Source organism: Rousettus aegyptiacus, unplaced genomic scaffold (genome assembly GCF_014176215.1).
Source record: "Rousettus aegyptiacus isolate mRouAeg1 unplaced genomic scaffold, mRouAeg1.p scaffold_m13_p_18, whole genome shotgun sequence".
Lineage (NCBI taxonomy): Eukaryota > Metazoa > Chordata > Mammalia > Chiroptera > Pteropodidae > Rousettus > Rousettus aegyptiacus.
This window is the reverse complement of record NW_023416293.1, coordinates 11,037,830-11,051,977: the sequence shown is the minus strand read 5'-3', so window position 1 is coordinate 11,051,977 and position 14,148 is coordinate 11,037,830. Positions and strand designations below refer to the sequence as shown.

The following is a 14,148-nucleotide window of genomic DNA, read 5'->3' as shown; positions in this document are numbered from 1 at the left end:
GTTCCGTGTCGTACTAGGTGATACAGAAAGAGAGAGGAGAAGTGAAAAAGAACTCCCAGGTTTTTGACTTGAAAACTGAATGTAATCATGACCACTGAGATAGAACAGGAGGAGAAGCATGCTGCAAAGGAAAGGTGACGAGTTTAGATGTATAACGCCATCTGAGGTAGACATCCAGGTAGCAGTTGGCTGTTATGATGGCTCTCAGCATCCATTTCCAGCCCTTTTTAGTCAGTCTTCCTGTTACGTTAGAAGCTACAAAACTAGAGGTAACGTCGACCACTTGCACCTTGGATGTTAGCTTCAGACTTGGTTCCACCAAGGAGCTGTAGTGACGTAAAAGCTGACATGGGGAGATGAAGTCAATAGCGTCTTCCTGCTGCTCGGGTTGATTTCGGCTAGCAGACAAGGTCATGGAGATGTGAGTGCTTTCTGCAGCAGGGGTCTAGTGGACAGACACCAGCTTCATGTCTTTCAAGGGGCCATTCATGTGACATCAATGATCAGCGCTCCCGTGACTAGTCACCAGTTTCATGGCTCCCATGACCTAGCTCTGGGAGCGATGGCGGTAGCGTCTGACATTCTGTCATGCCGAGGTGTCTTCAACTTAATGGTCAGCGTCAATGCTCCACAGTTCTTGTTTTGTTTTGCTTCTTCTGGATAAAGAAGTTCGATTTCTGCCAGTGAGTTTCGTCACTGCGTTCGTAGATCCTTCTCACAATCAGCAACGTGGATGTGCTTCCTCTCTGTGCTCAGCATCGCTTTACTGGGAAGCGCCAGGTGATAAGGCAGGCCAAGCGATTAGTGAGATGGACAGGCAAAACGTAAGCATTCCAGAATTTGTGGCTAACCCCTCTCTTTGATCATGAGCTTTTGCAAAAGATGGGAGGATGCACCGATTTCGTATAGCTCCTGCTTCCTGTCCTGGTAAAGTCCTGGAGGCAAGGAAATAATAAGGGTTTCTGCTTAGACAGTGAAGGCAAAGAAGACAATAAAGTCAGGAAAATACACCATCTCCTCACAGAGTCCTGTCGCACTAGCAGATGGGGGAGCATGCACCGGAACCCCAGTCTTCTGCTCTCTAGTCCAATGGTCCTTTTCACTTCGTGACTCTTATTAGCCAAGTATCTTTTCTTAGGTAATACAAAAGTAAACTTCTGTCACTCTCCTTTCTGAATTTCTAATCAAAGGAGTCTAAGACGAAGATGTTTTACTCTTTGTCCTGGAGGGAGCCAGATTCTGTCTGCAGCCTCATTGGGACTGTCAGATGTCTTGATGTAGGATTTGGGAAATGGACTTCCCATAACTTCACCTCATGGAACGTGTTCGTGTTAACTCACTGTTTCTGCTCGTTGACAGCTGCAGCTCCTATTGCCAAGATCTCTGTTAACGGCCCGAATTTCTGGCCCGAGGATTAGTTCAAACTAAAGAGCCCCTGGCTGTTTTTAAAGGCAAATGTGATCAGATAGCTTTGAGTCATATTGGGCAGGGTGGGTTAAGCCTAAGGATGAGGGGATTGATCAGCTCGTGTGATGAATGAGGCTGCCCCTCAGTTGTCCAAGCTTCCTTGTCTGAATCGTCAAGATATAACTTGCCTTCTTCTTCACTGGTTATACACAGAGCTGGTACTGGAAGAACGGATAGGAAAAGAGGCTACACATAATCCCTCTGAGAAAGGAAACAGAGCTTGAGATGCTAGAGAAGTTCCTACTTCACAGAACCTGCTGATGCTTTGCATTGGGGCTAAGTAAATGCCAACATTAAATTTAACTTATTTTGTGAATCAAAACAAGACCATGTCACCTTTTTCTTGTGGCAAACTGAGACGTGAGTACAATATCCATGATAAATAAATAGCCACATGAACAGGCTCTTTTTTAAGGTACTGTGCCAAAAACTAGAAGTTGCCAGTATAGATGCCATGGGAAAGTCCCGTGGGCACCACTGGACCCTACTATCAATATTAACTCTTGTTTACTATAAAAAATAGAGTTGTACTTCCCGTTCTTTGTTGGGATGCGTACCATGTACCTACCTTAGGCAATAATTTCTTGATGAACTGAGTAGCATAAAACCTGGTCATGTTTCCATATATGGTTGCCAGAAATATTAGCTCTACTCCAGTATAAGTACCTGTCTGCTGAATATCCAAGAGACACTTCGAGGCGACTGAAAATAAACTTATTATCTTCCCCCAGTACAAACCTGCACTTCTTCCTCCTTAATAAACAAACACACAAGCAAATAAATAAATGTGAAATGGCCCTCTCCTGTTATTCATTCCCCACACTCTCCCCTTCCCACTCGCCAGCCTGCCAGATCAACGCAACCTCCTTCGTCTCTCTAACTTGACATCTTCTCTTCGGGGTCCCCACCTTTTTGGCTCCGGTACTCATCATTTCTCACTTTAATTTTGCAACCATCTCCTAACCGGTCTCCTTCTAAGCGTGCCCTCTTCTTATCCGCTCTGTAATTGCCATCAGAGGAATATGCTTATAACACGTCTGTCAGGTCTTTCCTTGAAATCTTTCAGTGACTTCTCATTACAGTCCTAACGTCCCAGCTTGACATTGGCGTACCTCTGCCTCCTCTGTAGCTTCATTCATCACTGTCCTCTGACTCATCTCGTGCCCGATACAGCCCTTCTCGTTCTCTCTCTCTCTCTTTGTCTCTCTCGCCGTCATTCCTTTATTCTTTGAGACATAGTCAACATATCATCTTGTGGGACCATGTTCTATGATATACCAAAACTCAATTAGGAAACCTATTTATATGCATCCAAAGCACCTGGTTTGCCTCTGTGGTAGCATTTAAAGAAACACTTTTGGCAATCTTGTATTTTTTTTTTTTTCAATTTCTCCCATCGAAGGCAGAGGAAAGGTCCTATGTATATAAGAGTCTCCCAACCAGAGCAGTGAGCCCGGCGTGAAGTATGCACATAACCCTCATCTCCTCCAAGCCACTGTTCTCTCCTACATCCAAATCCATCCACCCCTTTGCAGGAGTTGCTCAAAGTTGTAATGTCATTTTCTCAGATGGCTCCACCTTATCTCCTTCTCACACTTCTGGTGTATTTAGAATTGGATTTGGGAAAGGAGGAGAAAGCCTATGTTATTTTGATATCTTGTCTCCACGTGGAAGTCTCTAGAGCACTTTTCGATGAGAGGTATTTTAGAAATATCAGAAATCAGACCTACTAATCATAGTCATGAGAATCAAGAGTACTAAATCTTCATTTAAGAAAAAATAATCTTTCAATGGTTAATCTTTGATCAACGTTCCTTAGAAATTAAATGATAACCGTGAGTTGAATGGACGAATGATATGCTTTGTTTTTTGCCCTGGTGTGGGGTGGGGGCCAGCATCATGGCCATTCATATTGACATGCTTTCATATGTTAGGGGACATGACTGGCCAATTCCATGTGTGATCACAAGAGGTATTGAGAAAGGACCCTAAGCATTACTGTGAAAATATTATTTAAACTACAGTAAGAAGTCATTTGGCTTCCAACATCACTTTACACAAACATAAAAGATGAAGAGTGAGGGAAACAAAGAGATTACACGTCATCCCTTTCATGAGCCCATATGAAGTCACATTCTAGTGCTATACTAGACACTAGAATGACAAAATAGGCAAGGCAGAGTGAATTTGTAATCTGATATGAATCTATAATTAAAATAAATGGAATCTATGCAACAATAAAGATACGCTAATGAATGCTACGAGAGCAAATTAAAAAGAGTTCCCAATTCTAGCTACTGAAGTCCCAAAGTGGCTGAAAGACTTCTCTGGAAATAGCACCATGAAGCCCTGTAAAAACTCAGGCTGTGTGGGGAAGTGACCGGACTGCAGAGCGCGGGGTGGCCAGGAGGGGGGTGGACAGCAGCTCCCCAGGAAGCTGGAGACTCAGTGCGCTCGGAGGACAAAGAGGCCGTCATAGGAATTCGAATGGAACTTCTAGCCTACGTTACAGGAAGCCTTAAAATTCTTTGAAGATAACCTTTGTTAGATCCAAATATGCCAGATTATTCTAGTGGCGCCGGGAGGTCAGCCTCTTTGAAAGCCTGCGAGGAGCTTTGGAATTGTTAACTCCTTGAAGTAATGGGCATCCTGAGGAGGTCAGCGTGGTGGGTGCTGTAAACCAGCCGTGGAATCAGACAGCCCTGGGTTTAGAGTCCTGGCCGATTCACCTGTTCCACCAGCTGTGTGACCTTGGACGTGTGGTTAAAGACCTCTGAGTTTCAGTTACTTATGCAGTGACATTTTATCTCACGCGATTGTTATGTGGTTTAAATGAGATGGCCCAACGCGTGTTCAATATATGTATAAATTTTTTAGTATATTTAAAATATATGAAGTATATTACTTACAAGTAATATAATTTAGCATATTATATTAGAAGTAATTATAGTATTTACTATATTGCTTTAGTATATTACTTATATTGCATTAGTATATTTTAACAATATATTAAAAGTATATTAATATTTTGTGTATTACTTTTGGCATATTGAGTGCATTATAAAATTAGAGTTTAAAATCAAAGGGTTGATTTTCTAGTTAGTTAAATTATTTATTTATTCATATTGTATATTTTCAGCAATAAGTTTGACATATCGTCGATGCTTAGCAAACCCTGTGGAATTAGTGAAGATCTATATTTTATTATAAAATACCACATTGCTCTGGACTCGAGGCTCAGATCAGTATGACGCTGTCGAGTTAAACATTGTGAGTTATATAGTTATTTTTTAAAACGCGTTTTTACAACAGTGGCACTTTATTTCGGTCTCTACAGTTCCTCCCCACCCCCCAGAAGGCAGAACGCGAATGCCTTACTCCTTTTTGAGTAACCGAGGATCAAAGGTAGAGTGAGCATTTAAATCAAGCCCCTCCCACCCTACACACACACACACACACACACCCACGCACTCTCACTCAAGTGTATGCCCTTGACAGCACCCTTCCACGTGTGTCCTTTTGAGCATCTTGGGCCAGAAGGCCTTTCTGTGGAAACTTATTAGAATTCTCTTTGCGGTCAGGGCACGGAGCAAAGGAAGCTCTGCCGTCCGGGTTGCTCGAGCCTGTGGGAGGCGAGTTACTCTGTGAACAAAACGCATGCAGCTGTCAGAGCGAGACGCTCTGGAGCAGGCCAGCAATTTTACACTTTCAGGACCAGATGGGATGTGATCGAATGTGTCGACAAAAAGCAGAGTCACAAGGTCAAGTGCCAACTTTCCAGATCAATTTTTAAACTGTCTCCGCTGATTAGGGCAATGGACGTATCCATACATTCTTGAAGAAGGTATCGATCGGGGAACGGAAGCTAAGTTAATTTATTCCAGCTTAGAAAAATTGTCCACGAGGTATTCTCCTTGATTCGTCTTTTTTTTTTTTTTTTTCCTCCTGCATATTTGAAAACCTTTTGGAGGAGAACTGTGGGAATCATCTTCCCCAGAGCACTGGCAGGTCTTTCTTAATTCCATTAATGGAAGCTCCATGCCAGGTCAAAATATTTGGTTAAATATTACCCTGACTCGTGCCTTTATTTCCAGCATTCCATTGGCACAGGTTAAAACCAGTTTTCTGCAAACATGTTTAAATGTAAAGAGTTATTATTTTTTCTTTCTGAACCCCGGGTAGTTGCTGAGTTGTGCTGTCCTGCATAAAATATGGGGAGGTAAGTTCCAGCTTCATTTTTTTTTTTTTTCAAAGAATTGTAGGAAAGACCTGTGGGTTCTGGATAACTTCCCATGCTCATTCTTTTGAAAATCAGGAATCCTGAAATTCAGCCTATAGTATAAAATGAGTCAAATTCCAGTTTTCTTTCCAGAAAATTGACAGAGCAAGGGATATTTTGCGTTGCTAAATAAGCAAATGCAACCTCTTCCTCCAAATCTTGCATGCGTGTGGATGAGTGTGGACCATCTGATAATCTCGCATGGTCTTTTATCTCCAGCCTGCGTGCCTAGTGGGAATGGTACAGAAAAATGGGGTTCACTAGTCCTGGAAAGACTGGGCAAGCCCCGAACTGGCTCTCGAGGGGAAGAATCAAGCACATGAGATGTGAATTCCTTCTACTTTCTTTACGAAAGAAAATTTCCCAGTGGAAAAATCATTGTATAACTAATGGCCATTCTGAAGTTCTTATACAGATGCCAGTGGTGATCTCGATTCATTATTTGACTCCATTTGTGAATACCACCAGCCTTATTCATTTGGATAACGGATGAGAAATAACCGTTCAATTTTTAATTAAGAAAAAATTATACTTGTTCAGCATCTTTCCTTTCATTTTGCTGAAATGTTTTCTCATATGATCTAATTCTTTATGAGCCAACGTGAACGTAGAATGAACACAAACAGCAATTCTAACCTTACACTTGAATCTCTGTGTCTATACACGGCGTGAGGGGCCTAAGGTAATGAATGTGCAAGGGACTCATGCTTCGCTTGGCATTAAGCCTCCACTCTTACCTGGGAAAATACTCTCTACTAAACAACCTGATACAGCTCCCTTTCAATTAGGGCAAATGACATTTAGAAAGGGGTTTAAACACATAGAACACAGTATCAGCAAACATAGGATCTGCAGCGTGCAAAGCGAAACAGAATTCACGATATCCCAAGATCTTACATTTTAATTGAAATGGATACATACAAGGCTAGTTATAATATAATGCGATAGATATAATAGTGTTGGGATTAATAGATGTGCACAGCGAGCGCACTTAACACAGGAGGTACATCTAAGGTAGCTCCTGGGTGATGAGTAGTAGTTTCCCCAGCAGAGAAGGAAAGGAAGCTGTGGCAGAATTTGAAGGTGACCCCAGTGATCTTTATCCTTGTATAATTCACTCCCATCGAGTGTGCGTAAAATTTGTGGGTATGACGAGATTTTACTCCCGCGATTGTATTGTATTATATGCAGATGTAATCAAGGTCCCTGTCGACTGCATTAATCCAAAGGAAATTACCTGGGTGGGCCTGATCGCATCAGGTGAGCCTTTAAAAGGGACTGGGACTTTTCTGAAGTCAGAGAAGTTGGAAGGGCCCTTGGAGGGGGCCGTGTGTCAGGGACCCGAGAGCCACTGCTAGGAGCTGCATGTGGCCCCAGACAACAGCGAGCAAGATCGGGGGCGTTGATTCTGCCAACAACTTCGAGGAGCCTGAAAGCGGACCTTTCCCGAGTCAGGCCTCAGGCTGAGATGGCACCTTGATCTTAGCCTTGCGAGACACTGAGCGAAGAACCCATTTTCACATTCATTGTAAGTTCTTTTGGAAACACGCACACACACACACACATACACGCACGATAGAATTATGAACCTTCCAGCTGGGTAAAGCCTTAAGGAATCATCTAATGATCTAAAGACCTCACCGTAAACTGAGAAAATATCAAATTGCTCACATGAACATAAGTGGGTGTAAGCAAAATTACATGAGTTATGACACTTGTGTAATTCTTGGTGTGCTGGGATGCGGGGTCGAGCTGGCTCAGCCCAGGCCTGGGCTCTCTGCTCTAGACGAGCTCCTGAGGCCCCTCGGAGCTAGTCAGTGATGGTCCTGTTTTCTCCGAGTGATGCTAAGAAATGCCTCATCGAAACTCGAGAAACTTTAGAAAGCCTTCTCTTCAGTGGATCGGACTATGAGATTTATAAAAGGACTTGATATCTGGGCCAGATTCCAACGTGAGAACACAGGACCAGTGATCATTCAGCCTAACCCTAACGGATTATTACATCATCGTCCACCGGGGAATTTGCTGTTTACATGTTTAGGCTGAGTCATATTTTAACCCCATCACATTGACCACACACAGGCAGAGCTCCCAATCGCCTCCCTGTAGTCACACTTCTCCAGAAGAGTCCCGCTCGGCGCCAGCCCTGCCTTTGAGCCCATGTGCTTTCTCGGCGATTACCACATCTTTCCCCAGTCCTGACCTTAGCCCTGGGAGAGGTTCTGCCAAGACCTCAGTGCTCCGGCCCCGCAGGCCTCTCGCTGAGATCCTGCAGAGTCATCCCACTGGCACAGCTACAGAAGGGACCACACCCAGGAAAGAGCAGGCCCCGCGTGCTGGCTCCATCCCCCCACTGTCCCTTCCCATCGAAGAGGAGATGCGAAGCCAAGAACCCTCAAGGAGAAGAGGAAGAGAGGAAGACTGCGGCCTGAGGGCCGGCCCCACGCTGCACCATCTCCCGGAGCCTAATCCCCTCCTCCCGCAGACTCACCCTCTGATGTCAGGCAGCTTTACGGTGTCCCCTGTCACTGAACTTACTGCACTGTATTGTATTTACCTGACTCCCTCCTCTACTGGACTTCAAGCTTCTTGAGGGCAGTGGTTGTACTGCTCTAGCCAATCGAGTAATATTTATTTAGCTCCTACTGTATACCAGACATTTTCCCAGACACTGGAGACGCAACAGTCTAGGCAGACTAGACACCTGCTCTGGTGGGATTTACTTCTGGTGAGAGAGACAAACTTATAGACATTTTTCTAGATACTTTTATGTTCCCAGATTCTAACAGTGAGAGCCCATATTCTCTTCCTCTCTCTCCCCTTTCCTCTTTGGCCACGTGAACAATACAAGGCCAGGAGATCAATGAGGCCAACAGCCCGCTAACAACCAGGTCCCTGGATGATTATGTGGAGCAGAGCGTAAGACTAGCCTAAAAATCTTACCTTAGACTGATATGTGAAAAAAGAGATTTTTAGTTCTTCAACTCATAATATCAGGGGATCTTTTTGTCATCTTACTCTAGCTGTGCCCCAGGTTAATGAAAAGAGACATGGCTGGTAGGATATTGCCTACATCTCAGAGGGTCTGGGAAATTGGATGAGGGGTAAAATTTGAGATGTTGCCACTGTGTGCTATGCTGTGACTCTCCTTGGTTACCTTCAGATCTAGGCACCAAATAGCCTTACATCTGTGGTGTTTTGAGAAACTACATTTAGGAACAAGGTAGGGAAGAGAGGGGCAAAAAAAAATAGCTTAGAAGATTAGACATAGAGAAGAGATGGAGAATTCAGTGGAGCCAAGAAACTGCAGGAAAATAACCAGGAAAAAGATAAACCCCCAAAGACTTCTGAGGTGTACAGAGAAGGTGCTAGAATCTCCATAGTAGGAAGGGTGGGGCTTAAAGCCAATTATCTTCAGTAACTGAAAAATAGTATTAGAGGATACGATCGAGCCGGCGGCGGACACCTAGCATCCGTCCTTCCTTGTCATTCAAATCATTTTATTTCTGAGGCACAGTTCAAATGTCTTTTCCTCTGTAAACGCATCTCCACCCACGAGTCGGCACGCAAGGGGGTCCTGCAAAGTTCCGCGGGCAGGAGCCCCGTTCCCTGGTGGGGGCTCGTGGGCAGCCGTGCACAGCAAGCATGGCGTTCAGCTTCGCATTGTTAGAAATTAAAAAATATAATTGAATGAAAGAGCCTTTAACTGAGGACAGGTTGCTGTTTACACAGCATCGTCATGGCCTATCCTCAGAAGGCCTTGAAGGGGACGTGGATTCCTTTTATGACTTCCTCTCAAGGGAAACTCGAACTCTCCCTGTGCCGAGGGGGCATTTTCCTCCCATCTGAGGGTGTCCCCAGCCTATATTCGTGTCTTTACGGTGACCCTACACTCCTAGAGCCCCCTCCCAGAAATATCCCATTAGAAAGTCACTCTTTTTTTTTTTTTTTTTTTCCCTTTTAGGAAGGAAACTCCCCATTTCTCCTCTTTCACCAGCATAATGAACAGCTCAGAAAACAGCAACTATGGACGAAAACTCAATTGCCAAGTCCACCCCACGGCTTATTTGCGGAGGGAAATGTTCTTGACCTTTTGACCTTTCCGATAGCCGGAGAAAGCAAATCGGTGAGCCTTTTATTTTTCCTTTTTAATTAAACAGGAAAAAAAAAAAGATCACACCCTAGCTTGGCTGGGAACCAAAGGCAGGGGTTTCAGAGCTCTTCCTGAAAGATCACAGCACAGATGCGTGGCCGGAGGATGGGAACAGAGACCCGGCACGGGGTCATCGTGGTAGCAAGTCTTGGTATCTTCCTAGAAACCTCAGCGGCCAGGGCTTCTGGAAGGAGGTGACAAGGAAAACTGCAGGCGGTTAAGTTGCCTGTGCAGCAAACCTCGCTCCCGTTGCCTATAAATCAGGACCGTTTGCAAATGCACCACGTCCTGTCTCTGACCGGGCTGGGGAAACTGCTCCCTCGAATCCAGCAGGGAGATGCCTGTGGCTTCAGACCTCTGGGATGTTCCATGCCGCGTGCCACATGCGTGTGGTTAGTGAATGCCCTGGGCGTCCGCCGAGGTTTGTGACCACGGATTGTCGCAGGGCTCTACCTGACTCCTTTCTTCTGGAGAAGATGAGAACATTCTTACCGTATTAGTCACGCTGGGCCTTTTCTTTTTTTATGTAATACACAGGAAACGTCCCTCTCCAAGAGCACATAATTTGGCCGATAGCCGCTTCTTAGGTTCAGAGCTGCCTCACCACCTATCCTGAGTTCTCCAAGATAAAGTTTGTAATAGCACGATCTTCGCCGAGCGTCGCCGAGTCGCATAAACTCAGGGCCCGCTTTGGCATCCAGTCACTCTGCAAATATTTATTGAGCAGAGTTCACCAGGGTCAATAGGATGAACTGGACGGTTGTTCCTCATCCCTAGGATTTACCGCGACCCGCACAAAGGCACTATTTTGTTTTTCGACCAGGCATTTGAATATTGAATTAGGGACATCAGACCAGGTAGTACCTTCATCTTTGTGTTAAAGTTTTGACCACTGGGGCGGCAACAGTGTGGGACATAAAATCCAGGTGGCTGCTGCCTGGGCTGAAATTTATTCCCCTTGACATTGGAACATCCGGAAGCAGAAGACAGGGTCATGGTCCTATCGAGTTGCCAAGCGAGACCACGTCTGGTTCTCCTAATTAATATTTTGTCATTTGGAACCTGCCTACAATCTCTCAGACAGGAAATCCAGATCCGAGGCTGTCTAGTTTGTTCAAAAGAACCGGCTAAACAGCAGAGGGTAGAGGAGGGAGTTGGCGTAGTGTGCGCAGCGAGTCAGTGTGTCATTGGGTAGAAATCGGTTCGTGATCTGGGACGGTCAGTCTTTTGTGTCAACCTGGCTGTGCCGTAGCAGCCAGCTATCAATCAGACGCTCATCCAGATATTGCTGTGAAGGTATCTTGGAGCCGTAATTAACAACTGCAATCAGTAGACTTTACGTGGAGGAGATTCCCGGATAATCTGACCCAAGTCCAAGGCATGGAAAGGCCTTAAGAGCAGAGCCGAGGTTGCCCTCTGGAAGGCGAAATCCCACGTGTGGTCTGGAGCATCACTTCCTGCCTTAGAGGTTCCACCCTGCCCTTGCCGACAGCCACAGATAGTCCCATAACTGCAAAAGCCAATTTTTCGCACTCTCTCTCTCCGCATAGATAGGAACATGTAAATACAGATATCGACATTTAATATGGATATATTATATGTAATTACTATTATTACTATATAGCTATATAATTAATATTGGCATCATATTAATATAGAGACACTTATTAATATATCGCCTACTGGTTCTATTATCCTGAATGATACTGATGCATCATCTTGTCGTTAACCTAGAGGTCATAAACCACCAGCTTGATGGTTTTTTTTTTCCACTGGATCAAATACGGGCACCCAAAGATCGTATGTAAGATAAGCAATGACCTTCAGGGTATGTCTACGCCACAATGATACAGAATTTTCAATCTGGTCTCAACGCGGAAGCCAGAGCTGTCCTACCGAAACATTGTTTAATATCCCGCCTGATTTGCTCCCACACTCAGTCAAGGGCAAGGTCTCTGCGTCAGCATCCAGACCTGTGAGATCTGGCCCCTGCTTCTTGGGCCACGTCACCCTCTTGCTGCTATGCCCCAGCTGCATTGGGCTCTTATGTTCCTTATAGATGCCATGCTCACCTCTTATTCAGGACCAAGACTCCATTTTTTTGTCCTTTTCTTTATAGCACTTATAACCATTTAAGATATTCTCTACTCACTGCTGTGATCAAAATCTATCTTCTCTAGAATGTAACGCTGTATGTATCCCCAGTACCTGTGCACATTGGGTAGTCTGTTAATATCTATTGAACGAAATGATGAATGAGTGAGCTTAATTCACTGGTGAAGTCAGCCAAATAGGTGAGTTGGCGTTATTTAGATAAAACAGTTGATTTCCTGAATTTTCATTTTCCACCACACAGATACTGTTTCAAAGGGCCCCAACTCGCAATTAAACCGTTTTCAGTCCCTTTGCACTTGAGCTTCCTCATAGCAGTGGACATACTGGTCATATCTTTTGCGTTGAGATCCTGTCTTCTCTTAATTTTCATAATTCTGCATCGTTCATTCAACAAGATCCATCTCTAAAGTGACCATTTCTGTGAATTCTTCCCTGATTGTCTTACCAGAAGTTACCTTCACATCTCCTAAATCCTCAAAACATATCGCCTTTGCTGTTCATATGACATGTGACATCGGCTGCCTCCCTCTGCAGCTACGTATCTATAATCCAGTGAACTCTGGGGGCTCAGAACTGTGCTTTCCTCATCCCCGCCTCCCTACAGCAACTAGCAGAGTGTCCCCGTAGTGGTGGGTTTCCAATTCTTATTTTTTTGAGCAATGAATAGATAAGCATCCTTAGTAATTTGTCTCGTCAGTGAAATAAAGGAAAAGGGAAAAAAAGAACCAGGATGCTGAGAAACAGGGAGAGAACAATGAAAAACATGGTCTTCACACTGTGACCAGCCCAAGCCTCACCTTCGTGCACCCTAGGCTGCCGCCCTGGGTGCCAGGGTGAGGGCACAGCGAAGAATGAGGCCCGAGGGCATGTTTGGTGAAAGGGGTTTTCATCTGAAAAGAGTCTCCTCCTCGTGTCTCTGGGATGTTAAACGTGGAGATAAAGAGGGAAAAAGGGACCCAAACTTGCTTTTATTTCTCTCCTCCATTCTTACTGCCAGCTTGTATTGTATATTGGTCTGTGTACTGACTGTCTTTCTTGTGAGCATCTAAGACCTCAGGGAGTGAGGGCTTAGCCTTTGTTCACCGCAAACCCCTCACTGTGACGTGTGGTCCACGCGGGCGCTCAGTGTTTGTTGAATGAATGAAACAGCCTAATGAAAGTGGCCGGTAGTGCCAGATTCTGTTCTGTCAGGTTTGTTTATTTTCTCAAGAACAGTCAATATCCTCCTTCCATAAGTCCGGTTAGACAGTTGTTTTATTCAATCACAACTCATTTATCTGGTGGCACCATCGAAGCCTGTAAACACTTCGATTGCAGGATTGTGAGGTAGGATCGCGCTAGCTCCTAAGGATGCGGGCGGACAAAGCTGTGGCGTCATGCATGTTGTCGGCCCTTGGCTAAAGCGACCAAATATCCCAAGGGGAATTTAAAACAGGTTTTCGATTTGTTTTGTTTTGTTTTTTCACTTTTAGAAAGCAATTAACAAAAGAACTTGGCGTCAGTTCTACAGGTAGCTGGTGGCGATGGTGGCATCACAATGTAAGTGTGCTTAATGTCACTGAACTATACGCTCCAAAACGGTTAAAATGGAAAATGTTATGCTAGGTATATTTTACCACAATTAAAAAGCAAATAAAAAAAATTAATAACGTAAGGAGATTAAGCCTACCCATATTATGACTAGCTAAACTGTCCATCAAGGAAAGTCTCTCTCTCTTCCCTTCCCTTTCCTTATGCTGGAGCTCACATGCCTCTCCCTGTTTTGACCCCAACCTGAGGTGTAGACACACCAGTAGAGAATGATTTGAATGTCTAAAAACGACTGAATAAATTTCCACATGTACAGTGCCCACATCGCATGTGTTTATTTTCTGAACACTCTTGAAGAAAAAGTACTACTGCTTCGTCTCACATTCATGGTCACAAACACGGCTGTGTAGTAAACCACGGCACGACCCATAATTCTACCCTGAACGCTGCCATCCAAGGGAATCTCGACGTTCTTCCACCGTTATTTATTAGTTCCTACATGTATTGCTTTTTCAAAGCTCAGAAATATGGGCGACATTTAAAACAGCTTAATTAAACTTCGGCCATGTGGTTCTGATGAGGCTGGCACAGAGCCCTGGAGTTT

At 44.5% G+C, this 14,148-nt stretch overlaps 1 long non-coding RNA gene across 4 annotated transcripts in view; it reads left to right on the top strand.

Annotated features, from left to right (window-relative positions):
• The window catches only part of LOC107520858, a 350,307-nt gene that overhangs the window by 201,808 nt on the left and 134,351 nt on the right, over positions 1 to 14,148 (top strand). For all 4 annotated transcript variants that reach the window (XR_004955424.1, XR_004955422.1, XR_004955423.1 and 1 more), the window contains exon 5: positions 9,711 to 9,872. This is a non-coding gene — a long non-coding RNA (uncharacterized LOC107520858). The remainder of the gene's footprint in view (positions 1 to 9,710; positions 9,873 to 14,148) is intronic.